Source organism: Balaenoptera borealis (genome assembly GCF_965194805.1).
Source record: "Balaenoptera borealis genome assembly, chromosome: X".
In the NCBI taxonomy this organism is placed as follows: Eukaryota; Metazoa; Chordata; class Mammalia; order Artiodactyla; family Balaenopteridae; genus Balaenoptera; species Balaenoptera borealis.
This window is the reverse complement of record NC_138881.1, coordinates 60,111,590-60,125,333: the sequence shown is the minus strand read 5'-3', so window position 1 is coordinate 60,125,333 and position 13,744 is coordinate 60,111,590. Positions and strand designations below refer to the sequence as shown.

At 45.0% G+C, this 13,744-nt stretch overlaps 1 protein-coding gene across 6 annotated transcripts in view; it reads right to left on the bottom strand.

Moving 5' to 3' along the window:
* Positions 1–13,744, bottom strand: part of NHSL2 (NHS like 2) — a 283,564-nt gene that overhangs the window by 26,885 nt on the left and 242,935 nt on the right. The gene's annotated exons all lie outside the window — the stretch shown is intronic.

Here is a 13,744-nt window from a genome sequence, read left to right as displayed (position 1 = left end):
ATGGAGCCCCCTACCAGGTATCTCATTTCATCTCACCCCCATCTTACAGATGAGGAAACTGAGGCCTAGAGAGAAGTCACTGGCCCAAAGTTTACAGCTGCTAAGTGGCTCTATCACAGCACCGCAGCTGCCCATTCGTCAGCTCCAGGGATGCTTCGCCCCTCTCTGCCTCCCCTCCAGTGGCCCTCCTGTTTCCCGGGTCTGCCCTGTCCTGCCCACCTGTCCTCTTGCCCTGCCACCGTACAGGCGTGCGGTGAGAAACAAAGCCAGGCATCAGAGTTGCACTTGCTTTGCCTCTTTATGGGGGAGGAAGGAAGGGAGGGAGGGAGGAAACCAGCTTGTTTCTGACTGTGTGCCAGACACTTTCACCACATTTCATTCCCATACTCAGTGAGGCAGGTAATGGTGTCTTCTTTTAGAGCTGAGGGACCTGAATTTCAGAGATACTAGGTTGCATGGGGGACTTGGGTTTTTGTGACTCCCAGACCTGTACTCTCTCAACTCTGATACCCCATGCCCTTTCCCAGGAAAGCCCCCTGACGAGCTCAAGCCTCAACCTGACTGGATTCTGGGTCTTTGCCAAAGCAACCAGGTATGCATCAGGTGCCCTCTCTCTGGAGGCTCCAGAACCAGTCAGTTCTGCCCTGCAGGGAAGGGCCCGCAGAGCAAGCCAGGCCAGTGGCAGCGCTGAGTTTACGGCGATGAGTATGCATGAGTGTGTGGCTGATTGCCCCTTCTGGGGAGGGACAGGGCTGTGGGGCCGTGAGCAGCATCAGTGAGCACTAGGGTTCCCCTTTCTGCTTCAGGGGGGTCAGATAAAGTCTCCAGCACCCCCTGGAGTCTCCCACGCCATTGCAGGTAGGGATAGCTGATCCCAGATTGCATGTGCAATGGCCCATCAGAGCAGGCGGGGGAAAGTAGGAGCAAGGTCAGCCTTGCCCACCCCTGCAGTGGGGAGCCCTACGAGTATAGGGAAAAAAGCCCTGGATTCCAGTCCAGCCCCACCACTGACTGGATGTGGGACCCTATGTGAGTCCCATTCCTGCTCAGGACACAGTTTCCTCATCCACCTAGTCCCTGGGGCCCAGCACATGGCTGGATACACAGTAGGATTGCAACCCCAGTTTGGTACATAAACTAAGAAGTGAGTGAATAAATGGGCCGCTGGATGGAGACCTAGAGGTAGCTTGCCGAGGGCATCTGCAGATGGCATGAAGCTTAGAAGACTAGAGGATCCCCTCCAAAATGGAATCAGGAGCACCCCCGCAATCTCTCTAACTTGGAAGGATGTGCTGAAATGACCTTTACTAGGTGCACTTGTGAGATCTTGCAGTTAAGTTCCGAAAACCATCTGCAGAAGCCTGAGTGGGGAAGATGTGGATGAGAAGAAACTTGTGAAAAAAAATCTGAAAACCTGAGTTGATGGGGGCTCAGGATGAATCAGCAGACTACCGTGGCTGCCAGAAATGCTAATACCTTCTGGGGCTGCTGCAACAGAGTGAGTGTGAGACCCAGGAGATGGGCAGGGCCCACCTGGGATCCTGGCTGCCCAATGGAAGGTGACCAGATTGCACTTCACAGAAGCCCTTTTGCATGCCCAAAATAAGAAACTAGAGCAAAAGCCAGGAAGAAGGAAAGAAGGAAAGAGTGGGGGCAGTAGAAGGGTGACAAGGATGGCAAGAGTCATAAAAACTCTGTTCCCAAGGTATGGAGGAAGGCAGAGAAAAGCTTGCTGCCTGTGAAGCAGGCTTCACTGTTCTTCTCATTCATTTTGTGAGGAATCTGGCAGCTCAAGGTCACTTGCTCCATTTGCAGAGTGTGACTGTGAACTCCAGCGGTTAGACCTCCATAACTCTTAACCTCCACCCTCCACTCACAACCCACGCTGGTAGAATCAGAATGTCCAGGAATTTCTATTTCTAAAAAGCTCCCTAGGCAATTCTAATGACCAGCTCAGCCCAGTGCAGAAAAGAGCATTGGAGGCCAACTAGCCCGGGTGATATTTAGCAGCCAGTTTGGTCCTGAGACTTCCCATAGAGCTCTCTGGAGCAGGAACCAGCCTGGAGATCCTGCACTAGCACATAGTAAGTGATCAAGAAATATTTGTGGGGGCTTCCCTGGTGGCGCAGTGGTTGAGACTCTGCCTGCCAATGCAGGGGACACGGGTTCGAGCCCTGGTCTGGGAGGATCCCACATGCCGCGGAGCAACTAGGCCCGTGAGCCACAATTACTGAGCCCGCGCGTCTGGAGCCTGTGCTCCGCAACAAGAGAGGCCGCGATAATGAAAGGCCCGCGCACCGCGATGAAGAGCGGCCCCCACTTGCCGCAACTAGAGAAAGCCCATGCACAGAAACGAAGACCCAACACAGCCATAAATAAAGAAATAAATAAAAATTTAAAAAAAAAAGGAAATATTTGTGCAATGATCCCGCAGCAGGTACCATGGTCTGGTGTGAGCCCGCCCCTCCAGGACACCTGCTCAGATTGCACCTCCTGAGAGAGGTGTGCCATAGGATCAGTGCAGAAATCTGACTTTAAGAAACCAGGTCCTAAGCCTTAACCCTTGACCGCCAGAACTGACTCCCCTGGGGCCTTGGCCCCTCCCAGGGGATGAGGACAGGCATTAACAAGGCAAGAGATTACCACCAAATGGGGATGGGGGCTCTACCTCTGGCTAGCACTTCCTGCATCCTGCCCAGACTAGGGAAAGCTCTGCAGACCACTTCTCCCCAGGGACTCCACAGACACAGATACACAAAGCCCAGGGTTCTCGGTTGCCCTGGTAACAGCGGGACCTACTTGGAAGAAAACAGTCTCTGAAAGGCTTAGGAGGGTGGATATTTCCTTTGACAGAGGGCAGGCTCTGACCTGTTCTTCATGGCCCCTGTGCCCTTCCTGCCTGCCACACAGAGGGGTACAGCTGGGGCCCCTCACCTCAGCTACTCTCCCAGGAGGGCAGGGCCAGAAAGTAGGGCCCTGGCTTTTTATTCTACTCTTTCTGTGTACTGTTAATACGAGAAAGAGGCTAAAATGGAAGGTGTTAGCCTGTGAATTCACGGCAACTGTCCTCCGGCCCAAGGAAGCCTTTCCGTCCACAACCAAACTTGAGGAGGGCAAGTGCCCCCAGCAATTGCGGGTTTGGTCCTACCTCCTCCTCACCACTTAGTGCAGACACGTGAGCCAGAGGGAGTGTCACAAGTTCCAGACTCCTCCCCACCCAGTTTAGCAACCCCCCATCTCTCCCCTGGACTGCTGAAGTAGCCTCCCTGCTGGTCTAACCAGCCTCCAGTCTCTACCCCTTCTAATCAGTCCACCTTCCACAGGCCTGCTTGTGGTGTGGGTGGGCATGGTCCTTTGAACACACAAATCTGCTCCTGTTGCTCCTGTACAAAAACCCTTCAATGGCTCTCCTTCCTCTATTGGAAGACTTGTGGACTTGGTTCTGGCCTTCCTCACTATCTGGTTATAAATAAACTACCTATGCCGTCTCCTCTGCCCATGCCAACCTCTTCCCTCTTCCATTCAGTCCAAATCCCAGACATCCTGAATTACTTTCTTCTTTCCTTACATCCCGGGCCCTTTGTGCACTCTATTCCCTCTGCCTTAAAAATTCATAAGCACTCCTGGCCCCACTCCAACTGGCAATCTCCTCCGCTCCAAGACCACTTCCTCCACGATGCTGCCTTCACTCCCCAGACAAGCCTTTCTGAGTCCCCAATCACTCCCCTGCCCCTGACCCCAATGCTCCATAAGGCTCGAGCAGAGGCTGGTTCATGACCCCAAATGAGCTTGGTGCTCATTTGTCCCCTTTGCACATGGGGGCTGCACTGGCAGTAGCCTTTGGGAGGAGGACTGGTTTCCTGAGATCTGGCTGAGGGCTGACGGTATGCAAGTGGAACTGGGAGCACCACCCCACCCGCCATCAAGTTGGAGGTGTGGACAGTAGGAATAAGTTGGGAAGAGAGAGCAGGAGGGTGCAGAGCTTGTTGTTCATTCCCAACTAAGCCCCCTGTTGATGGTCCCTGTCTCTATGGGGGGCCATCACTCCCAATCTGTGACGTGGTGGAGAGTGACATCCGCTGGGCTTTGAGAGTCCCACAGACCTGGCTTTGAACTCTGGCTCTGCCATTTCCTTGTGTGTACCCTTGGGTCAGTCATTTCACCTCTCTAAGCCCCAGTTTCCTTTTTCTAAAAATGGAGGTAATAATAGCAGATATTAGTGAGATAATTGATATGAAATGACAACAACAATAAAAATAGCTAATACTTACAAGCACTTACTATTGGTTGGGCACTAAGCGCTTTACACTGATTAACTCATTGAATCATCACTACAACCCTATAAAAGTAGGTAGTGTTATTATTCCCCATTTTGCAGGTTAAGAAACAGCAGGGAAATTTTAACTTGCCCAATGTCACAGCACTAGCATGCTAGTGCTTTCGAGCCCTCCAGTAATACAGGGAATGCTCTGTGGAGCAGAAATGAGGCCAGTGGAGCAGGAGAGTGCCAAGATCCAGGGCTGGGGTCTCAATCACTTTTAGATCATGGGTCCCTCTAGCAGTTTGGTGAAACCTCTGGACTCCTTCTCAGAATAATGTTTTCAGATGCATAAAATATAATGCATAGAATTAAAAAGGAAATGAATCATATTGAAATAGTTATAAAATACTTTTAAGAAATTATGATCTAGTTATGTTACTACTTTAATAATGCATTAAGTTACAAGATTGAGTGGCAAGTCTATAGATTAGAAGTTTGGAAGTGATGATGAGCATAAGTAACTTTCTTGAGATACAATAACTGTAATCTGATATGAAAATATTTGTGATTTCTATTGGGGATAAAGTCACAGATACTGTTAATACTACTATGGCTGGCTGCCTACATTCCTAATTCGAGGAAATGCTAAATTTCTGTTAGAGGTAGTGGAAAAGGATCAAAAAATTTTCCCATCCGAGTTCACAGACCCCCTAAATTCTTTCCACCCCTTGGAGGTCCATAGAGCTCAAGTTGAGAAGCCCTGCCCTCGGGTGTCAGAAAAAAGACAATAGCTGAACTGTAAGCTCCCAGGAGAAGCTGGGGGCTGGCAGAAAGACAAGTGTGTGGTTTCTCTTTCAAGAACTGTTTACAGAAATCATGAAGTCTGGCAGCTCCCTCTTCCTCTCGGTCCTGAGTCAGCAGCCCAGGGTGGGGCTGAGGCTGTCACACTTGGTTTGAGTTTCAAGCTCACCACACACTCCTCCCTAAGAGTTGATTTGTTGCCACTTCCTTACCAGTGAAATCTTGGTGGGTTTTGCTCCATTTTAAAATTTGGACTTGCTTGCACACACAGATTTCCCATTAGTCTGGAAATAATCTTTAAGCAAACATTTTATTGGCTCGAAGACATTTTCTGAGCTAATGGATGCTTCTGCCCTAGCACCCCAGCCAGGCTTAAGTCTTGCAGAGAGAAGGGGAAAGATCACCAACTGTGCCATGCACCCCAGAACACCAGTCAAAATCGGCAATTTCCCAGAATACCAAATGCTTTTTCCTGACTTCCTGACTTTGCCACCTGTCAGCTGAATCCCTGCCAAGCAAGGCAGCACAGTCTGGGCGCCATGGCCAAGGAGACAAATGGTCAGAACAGCAGTAGGCCTCTGCTCTTCTAACTTGCTTCTGCTCCCATTCAAGACCCAAAGAGCACTCTTCATCAAGACCAGGCCCCAGGCCTACTCACAATGCCTTGCTTGGGGGTCCCAGCTGGCCAGGGTCCACTGCCTTCTGCTCTTCCCCAGGCCCCCATATTTACTCAGAAATGAGCAATACTTGGCTGATGGCTAATGTGCTAAAAGGGCTGCAGCTTAATTTTCAAAGTGAGAGGATGAGATTGTGATAGCTTTATGAGCTATAGCCAGGGGCTAATAAAGAGTCTGGTTCGCAATGAATCTGCCTCAGTTAGTCGAGGGAACAGAATAGTATGCTTTGGGGGTTCAGATTGAGAGCTCCACATGCTGGAGTGTGAATAAGACCTATTTTCTTGACTATAAAATAAATATATGTATGTTCTTAGGTTGGCCAATGCTCCCAAACATAGGCAGAAGGAGACTGAGGACCAAATGAGAATTCAAAAGAACTTTGATTAGCTAGATTGACCAAGAATAAAAGAGAGAAGACCCCAATTACTTAAATCAGAAATTTAAAAGGGGATGTTACAATTAACCTTACAGAAATAAAAAAAGATTATAAAGGAATACTATGAACAATTGTATGACAATAAGGTATACAACTTAGATAAAATGCATAGTCTTAGAAAGACACAAACTATTGAAAAGACACAAAGAAGAAACAAAAACTCCAAATAAATCTAAGTAAAGAGATTGAATTAGTAATCAAAACTACCCATGAAGAAAAGCCCAGACACAGATGGCTTCTTTGATGAATTCTATCAAATAATTAAAGAAGAATTAATGTCAGTTCTTCACAAACTCTTTCAAAATATAGAAGAAGAGGTAACACTTTTCAACTCATTCTATGAGGCCCGTATTACCCTGATGATACCAAAACTAGACAAAAAACATCACAAGAAAAGAAAACTACAGATTGATATCTCTTATGATTATGGACACAAAAATCCTCAACAAGATACGAGCAAACCAAATCCAGCAACGTATAAAAAGGATCATATACCATGGCCAAGTAGGATTTATCCCAGGAATGCACAGTTGTTTTAACATCTGAAAATCAATTTATGAAATAGAGTATATCAATAGAATGAAAAACAAAAACATAATTATCTCAATAGACACAGAAAAAGGATTTAACAAAATCCAACACCCTTTCATGATAAAAAAAAAAAAAAAACTCTCAACAAACTAGAAATAGAAAGGAACTTCCTCAACCTAACAAAGGGCATCTGTGAAAAACCCACAAGAACATGAGAATAGCGAAACGCTAGAAGCTTTCCCTCTAAGATCAGGAATGGACAAGGGTGTCCCCTCTCGCCACTTCTATTCAACATTGTACTGGAGGTTCTAGCCATTGGTAAGAAAAAGAAATAAAAGGCACTGGAAAGATTGGAAAGGAAGAAGTAAACTATATTTACAGATGACATGATCTTGTATTATATATAGAAATCCTAAGGAATCTGCAAAAAAACTATTTAAATTAATAGATGATTTCAACAAAGTTGTAGGATATGAAATCAATATAAAAATTGTATTGTAATACACTTGTAATGAACAGTCTGAAATAAAATTAAGAAAATAATTCCATTTACAATATCATCAAAAGAATAAAACACTTAGAATAAATTAAACAAAAGTGGTGCCAGACTTGTACATTGAAAACTTACAAGATATGTTGAAAGAAATTAAAGAAGATTGAAACAAATGGAAAGACATCCTATGTTCATGGATCAAAATACTTAATATTGTTAAGATGGCAATACTCTCCAAAATGATCTATAGATTCAAAGCAATCCCGATAAGAAGCCCTGCTGGATTCTTTGGATTGATAGAAATTGACAAGCTGATCCTAAAATTCATATGGAAATTCCAGGGACCCAGAATGGCCAAATCAAACTTAAAAAAGAACAAAGTTGGAGGACTCACACTTCCCACCAATTTCAGAAGTTTATACAAAGCTACAGTAATTAAAATAATGTGTTGGGACTTACCTGGTGGCGCAGTGGTTAAGAATCCGCCTGCCAATGCAGGGGACATGGGTTCAAGCCCTGGTCCGCGAAGATCCCACATGCTGCAGCGCAGCTAAGCCCACGCACCACAACTACTGAAGCCCGCGTGCCTAGAGCAGGTGCTTCGCAACAAAAGAAGCCACCACAATGAGAAGCCTGCCCACTGCAACAAAGAGTAGCCCCCGCTCGCTGCAACTAGAGAAAGCCCACGTGCAGCAACCAAGACCCAACACAACCAATAAATAAAAAAAAAAAATTTATATTAAAAAATAATGTGCTGATAGCATAAGGATAGACATATAGATCAATGGAACAGAACTGAGAATCCAGAAATAAACTCATACTCAAGGCCAGTTGATTTTTGACAAGAGTGCCAAATTCATTCAATGTGGAAAGAACAGTCTTTTCAACAAGTGGTTCTAGGACAACTGGATTTCCATATGTCGAAGAACGAAGTTGGAATTCATTCTCACACTCATACAGAATTAAACTCAAATTGGATCAAAGACTTACACATAACAGCTAAAATTATAACACTGAGAAGGAAACATAGGTGTAAATCTTTGAGACCTTGGATTATGCAATAGTTGCTTAGATGTGACACTAATTGCACAAACAACAAAAGAAAAAATAGATAAACTGGAATTCATCAAAATTAAAAAATTTGTGTTACAAATAACACCATCAAGAAAGTAAAAAGCCTACAGAATGCCAGAAAATATTTGCAAATCATATGTCTAATAAGAGACTTGTATCCAGAATATATAAACATCTCTTACAAATCAATAATAAAAGACAAATAAACCAATTCAAAAATGGGCAAAAGGTCTGAATAGACATTTCTCCAAGGAAGATATACAAATGGGCAATGAGCACATAAAAAGATGCTCAACATCATTATTCATTAGGGGAATGCAGATAAAAAACACAATGAGATCCCACTCCACACCTACTAGGATGGCTAGAATCAAAAAGTCAGACAAATGTTGATGAGGACGTGGAGAAACTGGTACTCTCACACATTGCTGGTGGGAACGTAACATGGTGCAGCTGCTTTGGAAAATGGTAAGTTCCTCAAAATGTTAAATATGGAGTTGTCATACAACCCAGCCCTTCCACTACTAGGCATACACCCAAGAGAAATGAAAACACACGTCCACACAAAAACTTGTACATGAATATTCATAGCCACATTATTTACAATAGCCCAAAGTGGAAGCAACCCGTGTGCATCAACTGGTGAATGGATAAATAAATAAACAAAATGTGGTATAGCCATGCAATGGAATGTTATTCAGCCATAAGAAGGAATGAAGTAATGAGACATACTACAACATCATTGAACCTTGAAAACATTATGCCACGTGAAAGAAGCCAGACACAATAGGCCACATAGTGAATGATTCCATTTATATGACATGTCCAGAATAGGCAAATCCATAGAGACAGAAAGTAGATTAGTGTTTGCCTAGGGCTGGGGAGGGGGTTCAGGGTTTCTTTCAGCGGCGCTGAAAATGTTCTAAGATTGTGGTGATGGCTGCACAACTCTTTGAATATACTAAAACCCATGGAATTGTACATTTTAAAATGGGTGAGCTATATGGTGTATGCATGCATTACGTCTCAATAAAGCTGTTGTATACATGAAAAAGAACCTTGGTAAGTCAGAAATGTACCACAATATCATACTCAAGTATTAAAACAAAGGCCACAAGATGAGATCAGGGTAGTTTATGTGATAAACTGCAGAAATTCTAGTACGTCTTAGTAGATTCCATAGTCACCAGGTATCAACAGATATGCTACCATTTAAAAGTAAACAGGTTACCGAGGAACAAAGAAATACTCTGTAGAAACAAGCACTATACTCAGATCTTAGTAAACTCTAACTGGAGTGTCCTTGTTCTAGGTACCAAAGTTTAAAAGAGGAAAGTGGAGCTGAGAGTAGCATACATGTTTGAAGTTTCAAGCTTACTACACACCTACCCCAATAATTTGACCTAGATCTTAATCTTGAAGTCAGCTATCCTGGCCCTATGCCAGGACTTTACAGCCCAATCAGGAGTCCCCTGGTACCTAGATATATGTAGGTGACAAGATGGAGATATAGACCCGCCAGCCAGCTGGACTTATTCCTTTAGAGATAGAGATTTAATTGAAGCTCTCACCAAATATTCAGACTTTTACACAGCAATCATCAAGGTCTTAGAGCTCCCAAGGCCATGCTGACTCTCAGCTGGAATCTTTCTCCCTTCCTGAGGATGAATTCATTGCCCAGCCCTCATGCCCACCTCCCAGCCATCCTTCATGCTATTATTGAGATTCCTTAGTTGGACCAGACTCTGGCTCACATCTCTTCCCTTTTAACCTTGAGGGACCTTGTGTTTTGCTCTGATGTGACCTGATGAGCCCAGAACTGCTGTCCTGTCCCTGAGTGGAGACAGGCACCCACATATGGCAGCCCTATATCTTGAGTGTTCTGGAGTAGTCTTCAACTCTGCCCATTGGTTATCTATGATCCAATACATTTTTCTCATCTAGTCGAATGTAGTTAATATTTTGATTCCAAAGGTATATTACATTTAACCACATGCAAACATTTGTGATTAGAAAAAGAAATCACCCATAATTTTACCTTGTTCATGTGCATACACATTTTTACATAAGTACAACCACGGTAAAGAGACAATTTTGTACCATATGGTTTTACTTATCAAATCATAGGAATTTCACGATCCTGTTTTTTACTTAGAGTCACTGTCATGCTGGAGGAGCAGACAGAAGCCCTAGGCTCCATTATTTGCAACAATAACAGCAGTTGTTAACATTTATAAATACAGCCCCTTACCACGTCCCAGACATTGCTCTAGGCACTTTGCAAACTTAATCTTCACAATAACTCTATAAGGCAGGTACTATTATAGCCCCCATTTTACAGATGAAGAAACTGAGACACTGAGAGGTTAGATGCTTTGTCCAAAGTCATATACTAGTAACCCAGGCTGCCTGGTGCCAGAGTTTGTGCTCATAACTCATCCAGTGAGTCTCGAACTTTAGTGAGAATCAGAATGCCATGGAGGGCCTCTTAAAACACAGACTGCTGGGCCCCGCTCCCAGAATTTCTAATCGAGTAGGTCTGGGGTAGAGTCCAAGATTCTGCATTTCTCGCAAGTTCCCAAGGGATGCTGATCCTGCTGGTGCGAGGATCACATTTGAGAACCACTGCCTCCCGACAGCAGCACGCAGCTTAGAGATACCTGAATCCCCAAACCAGTTCTTACGGTGATCAGGGAGGGGGCATCACTTGTCATCTGCCTCCTCTTCTCCTTCCCTCATCCTTCCCTCTGCAGGACACCCACTGAGGAGCAACACATCACAAGGGGGTTGCCTGAAGAGAGGGCTTATTCATGCCAGTCTCAGACTCAATTAGCTAAATGCAATCCCATCCATTAAAAAGACTGATAAATCGGCCCCTGGCTGTCAGGCTGCCCCGGCCACTGCTGAATTAATGCCTGCGCTGTCACTTGTCTGGTGCCTGCAGCCAATTGATCTCACAGGTTAATAAGATTAACTCAAGATCAACTCAGCCAGACTGCCTGAAGCCTCTCATGTCCCCCCCAAACTGGGGAGGCTCAGGCTTGTCCTTGGTGCAAGAAAGCTCTGCTCCCCTCCAAAGAGAGCAGCTTTCCAGAAGAGGAAGGGCCATCTTGTGTTGCATCCACTAAGTCAAATTTCACTTTGTGATTTGCAGGATTGAGATGGGCTCATCTGGGAATTGATTGGTAGGTGTGGGGAACAAACTGGTTTAGCATTAATGAGGAGGAAGAGATTTGTCCATTCGATCACAAAACAAATCACTTGAAATTTTGGGCAGCTGTGTCACCAGGGAAAGGGGGTGGGACCTGGGGCTGGACAGAGCTGGCTCTGAGCCTACCTCATCACCACCTAGCTGTGTCTCCTCTCTGAACCCAGGATTCCTCACTAATAAAATGCACCCATAATATTTCCACCCTGTCTGTATTCCAAAGCCATGAAAGGATCCTAGGAGACAAAGTCTGGAGCAATGTTTTGGATCCTGGGAAGTACCTAAACTAAAGGCTGGCCCATCAGTGGCCCTCAAAGGTCACTGCCTGAGGAGACGAATCAGGAATAGAGATCAGAGCTCAGAATGATAGAGCACCCAGGCATCTGAGTTCAAAAATGAGGCTTTCCTCTTTGAAACCGCCCCCTAATATCTGCCTATGGCCTTGCCCTTCACGAAGGTCACCTGCAAGGCAGTCCTCTTATAGCGGACACTGTGATGTGCTGCCCAGATCTCACCTCAGGGACAAACAACTTAGTCTCCTAAGTGTCAGCAGAGCTGCCATAGGTAGCATTGCACTGCCAGCCCTCTTTGGGGATCGCTTGTCAAATGTCTCACCTTCATCCCAAGTCAGGCCAACTCTGAGGGGCCGGCTCAGAGACAGAACCTCCCGCTTAGATTGACCGAGTGAGGCTGTTGTCAGGACTGCGGTGCAGTTTACTTTATCCCCTCTGCACGATCCTGCTTCCTTACCCACTTTCCACAGCTGTCGATCACAAGATCCTCCCTACTAAACTTCCTGCATGCTCATCTCCCTCTCAGAGTCCACTTTCTGGGACACCCAACCTCGCTTGGCAGAGAGAGCACCCTGCATTTTGAAAGGTGCGTAGAGGCGTGCTCCTACCGGCCCTGAAGGAGACTAGCTTTCCCTCTCCCTTTTCCTGTTAATGATGTCTAGGCAATCTCTCTCTTCAAAAAAAAATTGTCAAATTTAGTTTCTTTCTCTTATGCCTTTCTTTTCCCCCTTTTTACGAAAGCAAAACGTGTTTGTCACAGTGAAAAATCAGAACATACAAACAAACTGAAAGAGGAAAAGAATACACATCATCCTACACACTGCTGATACCTTGGGTGTATCTTTCCTGAAATTTTCCTATGCCAAACAAATTAAGGGATCATACTGTAAATATTGCTTTGTGGTTTGTTTGCTTAAACTCTCTCTCTCACTCCCACAATAAATCTTTTCTGCCAGCCTCATTCAGCTACCCTGTGAGACTGGGGAGGTGAAGACCCAGAAGCCTGTGGGCAGCCAGAGACCCAAGTCCAGCCCCTCACATAATAGAGATGTGGAAACTGGGGCCCAGAAAGAGGAAAGGTGTCTTCTCAGGTCTCACATTGCGTTAGTGTGACAGGGGCTCCTCCCCACCACCCAAGGCCATCCATATCACTTCCTGAGCCTGTTTTCCAGATGTCTGAGTTGCCCAACCAGGTTCAAACCAGGAGAGGAGCAGGAAACAGGATTTGCATAAAAGAAAGGCAAGAAAACAAGGACAGCATATCAGTGTTTGTGCCCGGGTCTGGGCCACTTTGCAGGCTTCACAGCCCAGCCCTCAATCAGGAGGCCAAGGTTCTGCTCAGTACTCTGCAGCCCTGCCTCCCATCTTTTCCCAGCATGATGGCCAGAAGAGTCATTCTCAAAGTCAAGGGATAAGGAGATGGATTCTTAGATATGACACCAAAAGCACAAGCAACAGAAGAAAAAAATAAGATAAATTGGGCTTCATTAAAATTAAAAATTTTTGTGCTTCAAAGAAAGTGAAAAGACAACTCACAAAACTTGAGAAAATATTTGCCAATCATCTACCTAAGGAACTTGTATCTAGAATATATAAAGAACTCTTACAACTCAATAATAAAATGACAGATAGTACTGTAATGCAAAAATGGGTAGACATTTCTCCAAAGAACATATACAAATGGCCAGTAAGCACATGAAAAGATGCTTGACATCTTTAGTCATCAGAGAAATGCAAACCGAAACCACAATGAGATCCCACTTCACACTCACTAAGATGGCTAGAATCAGATAATCACAAGTGTTGGCAAGGATGTGGAGGAGTTGGCCCCAAATACACTGCTGGTGGGAATGTAAAACTGTGTAGCCACTATGGAAAACAGGCTGCAGTTTCTCAAATGATTAAACATAGAGTTACTACATGACCCAGCCATTCCATTTGTAGTCATCACCCGAGAAAATTGAAAACAT